Raw genomic sequence first — 6,202 nt, 5'->3', positions numbered from 1 at the left:
TTGGAAGGCCAACAGAACATGTATTGTTGCAGCGTGATAAGCACCTGAAGTTCTATGTGAAGGAAGTCCATGTGAATGAAACAAATGCATAAGTGCCTCCTAGAGCCTTGGTCCACCCTTTGGATCAGCCTCACCACCCATGACTTCGGGCACCATATGCCTTAGTTCCTTGCATGCTTTTGTGAGGTCTCTGAGGGGGGCAGACCGAAGGTAATATGCGCCTGCAGGCGTACTGATGCTGCTAATTGCCAACTGCTGTTTAAGGCAAGGAAATCATCTAGGTCCATCACTAGAATCAAATTCACAATTTCTTTGAGCATCTTCCATATCCTTTAAACCATCCAACAGTCTGCGGATGCTCCTACAAAATCCCCATAATCTATTCTTTGATATATTTTGTGCAACAATTCTTGGCCTACAAATACCCAGGCCTCAAAGATCTGGAGGACATTGCAAAGTGTGGCATCTTCTGGATTATGGAACTGTTTATGTTGTTTTAAAGAGTGAAAACATCTTGACTTGCAGATTCTATCATATTCAAGAATAGGCTTACCTGACAGATTTGGTTCCCCTAGACCTAAAGTGAAGGGAGTCCTTTGCATATGGCCTTCAATGGCAAGCCATATTCTAGAAACCATAGCTTCAGCTCTTTTCCATGTACCCAAACGAGGAAGTAAGCTCTCTTCACTTGTTCTGCTAACCATAGGTAAAGCACTAGGTCTCTGCCATACCTCATGGGAAAATTTCGTAGCAAGAACACCACTACTTACTGACAATTGAATAGTGGGAACTTTCTTGTCATCTTCAAAAATCATTGAAATCAACTCAATATGGGAACCAATTAAGGATTCAAGCCTTCTCTTCCATTCCTCTTTGTCAATGTAAGTCCTTCTGTCACAGAGGATTGACGAAACAAACTGAAAAGTAATCTCCAATGACTGTAAGGCAACATTTACGAACCCCTCTCTAGACCAACCATGTCATTCCTTGAATTTCCACATGGCACTGAGCTTGCACATACTACTCATAACCCGCACACTCCATGGGGGAGGGCTCTATGGACTCTTCAACAAAGGAAAAATAGGATGCCATTTATTTATAGGACATATTTTTTCCCTGCAAACAAAACCAAGAGAGTAAAGACACCGATGCTCTCCATATACCATAATCTAAAAAGGACAACATAATAATATATATACATGCATATATGTGTCTGAAATACACACCTCAACTAATGGGTATATTAAATATATATAAGATTCCATTTTCTTAATATGCCTTGACAAATAGGTGGCGAATTCAAAATGATGATTAGAAATGAACAAATAGCTGAATAAGGTAACCTAGGGATATGGCAATCACTTTTAGCAAAACTTAAAGTTGAAGAAAAGAGAATATGAATAACATATTAGCAGAGGTGTTACCTATACTTGTTGACATGGACAAGTCACTAAATCAATGTTACCCCAAATTAATACCTTAAATGCAATTTTTATGGATACAAACCAAGATTTGGTTAAATAATTGAATGGAATGAACTATTGTGTACAAATACTATATCAAGATGACTCCACAAATAATGTGTTGAGAAACTTAAAGTTGAAGAAAAGAGAATATGAATAGCATATTAGCATAGGTGTTACCTATGCTTGTTGACATGGACAAGTCACTAAATCAATGTTACCCTAGATTAATACCTCAAATGCAATTTTTATGGATACAAACCAAGATTTGGTTAAATAATTGAATGGAATGAACTGTTGCGTACAAATACCATATCAAGATGAACACACAAATAATGTGTTGAGAATGTGTTACTTAATAAATAAATGTATGTAATACTTATTGTGAAAATGGTAAATGAAGAAAGTGTCCAAAAAAAGAGTGATAATAACAAGAATGACTACTATTAAAAAAATTGAATAAGTCAGACTGTTATTTATTTTAAAGTAATATGTTGATGTAATGAAGAAAATGACATGCTAAGAATTGACATTTGAGAGGCACTATACTATATCAACAGCAGAGGGTAAGATAATGCAAATGAGGGAAATTCCATGATTACGTAGGGAAGCAAAATGCCTACCACTTTTATCTACCAGGGAACTTTTGGTGTTGCGTAAATTAGTTGCAATGTTTCAATTTAAAGTTAATTTGAGTCGAGGCAGTATATATTTATTTTTGGATAATGTACTTAGATTTGATGGTGGGCATATACTGTTCTCGCTCATTTATGGATGGATAGTAGAGAAAATAAGGCCTGCCCTGGGTCTCAGCTTCAACTTTGTATTAGATTGAGCGTCCTGGATTTTGGATTTTGGAATCTGTGTTAATGGTCGGTCAGGTTGGCCTTACTCAACCACATACTTTAAACACAAGTGAGATTACTTGTAAATCCATTTTAAACACTAAAATTTTAAAAACTGGAATAGAATAAAATGTTCTTAAATCTTTCTATTATTTAAAAATTTATATATAATAATTGAAGGGTGGGAATTTCTAATCGGCAAGAATCCCAACTAGATAACATAGGTTCATTCATTCAGATTGTCATTAAAACCCAAGGTTATTACCAACATTACCTCCAATCACTTAGAAAAAATTTAAACCAAAGTTAATCTCATCCAAAAAACAAATTACCATCTTCTTACTCAAACAAATATTTAGGATTCATCTTATCGTTAACAGTAATCTTAGCCTTAAAGACTTCATGCTCAAGTTGGTGCTCCGAATAAAATTGAAGGTGTGTTCTTACTCTGACTTTAGGCTCTAAACTTTATGATTTTTCATCATAATATTTGGGGTTACACTTATCGTATATTTTGACCTTTTTACTAGAAAGAGAAATCCAGAAAATGAATAATGGCCATGGCTAATTGAAGGAAAAAACACACGTCCTTTGCTGTGAACAGGACTAGTGATTCTTTAAAGCTTGTAAATCCTAAAAATATGCATCATTTTAAGGCTTAAATGAATTAAGATAACCATGGAAATCACAGTTCCAGTGTGTACTGCAGCAAAAGGGTGTTTAAACCATAGTTATCAAGTTTGAATTCGAATTCGAGTTCAAATTCGATTCGATACGAAAAAATTCGATTGCTTAAAATTTAATATGGAAAAAATTCTAGAGTAGACATCTACAAATATTTAAATATATTATTTTTCTAATATTTTAAAATTTTAAAATATGCAAATGTCTATTATTTTCTAATAACATTAATCTAGTCAAATGAAATTCTTCACTGTAACTATTAACAACAACATTTATTATTCTATATAATACAAACTTTAAATATTATAATTTAATATTTACTCAAATTTTCTTGTAACACATATTTTTGTTATATTAAGTGTCCTAAATAATCTATTTATCACTTTCCTTAACTTTTAATAGATTTTATTAACAACCTTACTTAAAAAAAAACACTTCCTAAAATCTCATCGATTAAAAAACCAACTATTAACAACTTTGCATTAACAACCTTGCTGGAAAAAACATACTTCCTAAAATCTCATCGATTAAAAAGCGAACTAGCTTTACCATTCATTAAGACTTATATTAACATGTCATCTCACAAGTCTTGGAAACATAGAGATTAAAAAACCAACCAATAACAACCTTCTGCGTTTGAGTCTTCTACGTTCTATGTTTTGGCTTTACGCTTTAGCTTTAACTTTCTTTCGCAGATTCCATAATTTAATAGAGAAAATAACTTCTACAGGAATATGACTAAGTGTGAAAGAAGATAATATCTTGCCTATAACTCTGGCAAACCCTGCTCCCACCTTATATACGATCGTAAACCCAGTTCCAATTTACGTGAATAAATTTTATTTGGGGATATCCAAAATGCAATTTATGGATTTAGAATCAACCAGAATTCCAAGATGGTAAAAACGCCCAAAATGGAACACACGGAACTGTTTGTTTGCCCGGAGTCTTGAGATTATGTTTCATTATGATTGATACATATGATCGTAAACCTAGTTCCAATTTACATGAATAAATTTTATTTCGGGATATTCAAAATGCAATTTATGGATTTAGAATCAACCAGAATTCCAAGATAGTAAAAACGCCCAAAATGGAACACATGGAACTGTTTGTTTGCTCGGAGCCTTGAGATTATGTTTCATTATGATTGATTTTTGAGAAGAATCACATGCTAACCTAATCCTCATCACACTTTCGGAAGAAATTTAGAATAACTTCTGTATTGTTAATTGTAAATTTTTAAATCTACCAAACAAATTGATATAATAATAAATGTTACGATGGCGACAACACAAGCAAGAAGATGATGAGAAGGAACTGTGGATTACCTTATGAGTAGCAAGAAGATATTGAGAAGGAACTGTGGCTTGGAGGAAGCAATAATTCGTGGAGGAAACCGAGTAAAAACGAGTTCACGAATCAAATTTATCATTAAAAATTACGCAAACAAGTTTAGAGAATGGCTAGACGAAAGTCGAACTATTGCAGGCAGAAATCTTGACACAATCTGGGAAATCCGAAAGCCGGACTTGGAAATCTCTTATAAATCTTTTCCAGTATTAAAATATCTTGTGCGGTGCAATGTGACACATTCAAATTTGACAATGAGAATAAGTACCCTCATCAAATGCCATTAATACCGCGTAGAGTGAGCTGCAGTGGAAGTGGGCATGTGTAGATGGGAAGAAACATCGATCAGGCAGGTCGCCGGATTTTTGTGGGAGTAGCATGCCATAGCATGCATGCATGCATGATGGGTGCTATGAGGGATGGCAATGGAGGCTACGATAGATTGACGTAAGGATGAGGGATCGGTACTGTAAGGAAGACATTAATGGATCAATAGATGTGCAAATAGGCTTTGCCGTTGAACGTGGGTGTTCAATGTTGGAAATAATACTGAGAGGGGGGGGGTGAATCAGTATTAACAGATCAGTAAAAACTTTCCAATTTCATACTCAGAAACATATACGCTACTTCAATTAAGTGAACCCGCGTGTACACGCTACTGTGTCTAATGAAACTCGCGTATATCTAGAGATCTTATAATTCAGTTAGCTTAATCTTCAGTAAATGCATCAGAACATTATTAAGCATATTAACAGTAAACAGGTGCAGAATAACAGAACAGAACATCACACAAGAGCCACACACATGAACACCATGATATAAGGTGGAAACCCAATGTGGGTGAAAACCACCTGCTGCAATTCGTCTCTTTCTCTTTAATAAGAAAACTTCTTTTACAATGTACTGGTGCAGTCCTTTACCAGTACGCAGGCTACAACCTGCAGAGGGCTACAACCCTCTCTCGTTTTCCAACTACTTCTGGAAGGGAGCTACAACACCCTCAGCTCTTGTACTAGCCGATCCATTTACTAGTACGTAGGTGCTGACCCTACAACTTTCTTTCCTTCAGGGACCACGTTTCATCAATTTTCAGACTGGATCCAAGAGTACAAAACAAACATTACCGCAATACAATCATCAACTTATACTTGCATCATAATTCATTAAACAACCCAATACTGAATCACTGAAACCCTGTCATCAAGAACACAGAACCCAAACCAGAGCCCAAAACTCTGCAGCAACCACCAGAATCAGCAGCAACCTGAAATATCAAATCTTATTATGCATACGCTACTTCACTGTACCAAAACCGCGTGTATACGCACTTTCACCAAAGGCAACCCGCGTGCAGATCTAGAAATAGTTTCTTATGCCTTCGCTATCAGATCCGACCCTTGCCAAGCGTCCCGAACAGATAAACAGTAATACCAGATCTTCTCACTTCGTCAGACACACATTGCTTACCTCTTTGCCTAATGATCTTCTCCTTATATAGCCTTAGGCCCTTCACAATACCATGAGCCAAAGCCATAGCAACACAATACCATCAACTTCAAAACTAGGGATCGACACGCCCGTCGAGACACCATGGTCCGAAACCATAGGCACAACTTCCAAGGACTAACCGCCACGGACCAAAGGTACTTTTCCACATACACGCGCTTTTACTGAAGCCAACCTGCGTGTACACGCGACTTGGGCTTAACGAACCTGCGTGTATGAACTTCCTTGCCATGTTGTACTAAGATCTGTCCTCTGATTCAGTTGCCATCACCTGTACCAACCTCTGAGCACCTGTACCAACCTCTGAGTGAGTTGCCATCAAGGACAACACTTGAGTCATAATGCCAACAA

This window comes from Pinus tabuliformis, chromosome 5_2 (genome assembly GCF_031772625.1).
Source record: "Pinus tabuliformis cultivar Carrire ecotype Pingquan chromosome 5_2, CPIR1, whole genome shotgun sequence".
Lineage (NCBI taxonomy): Eukaryota > Viridiplantae > Streptophyta > Pinopsida > Pinales > Pinaceae > Pinus > Pinus tabuliformis.
Note: the sequence above shows the minus strand (reverse complement) of the source record.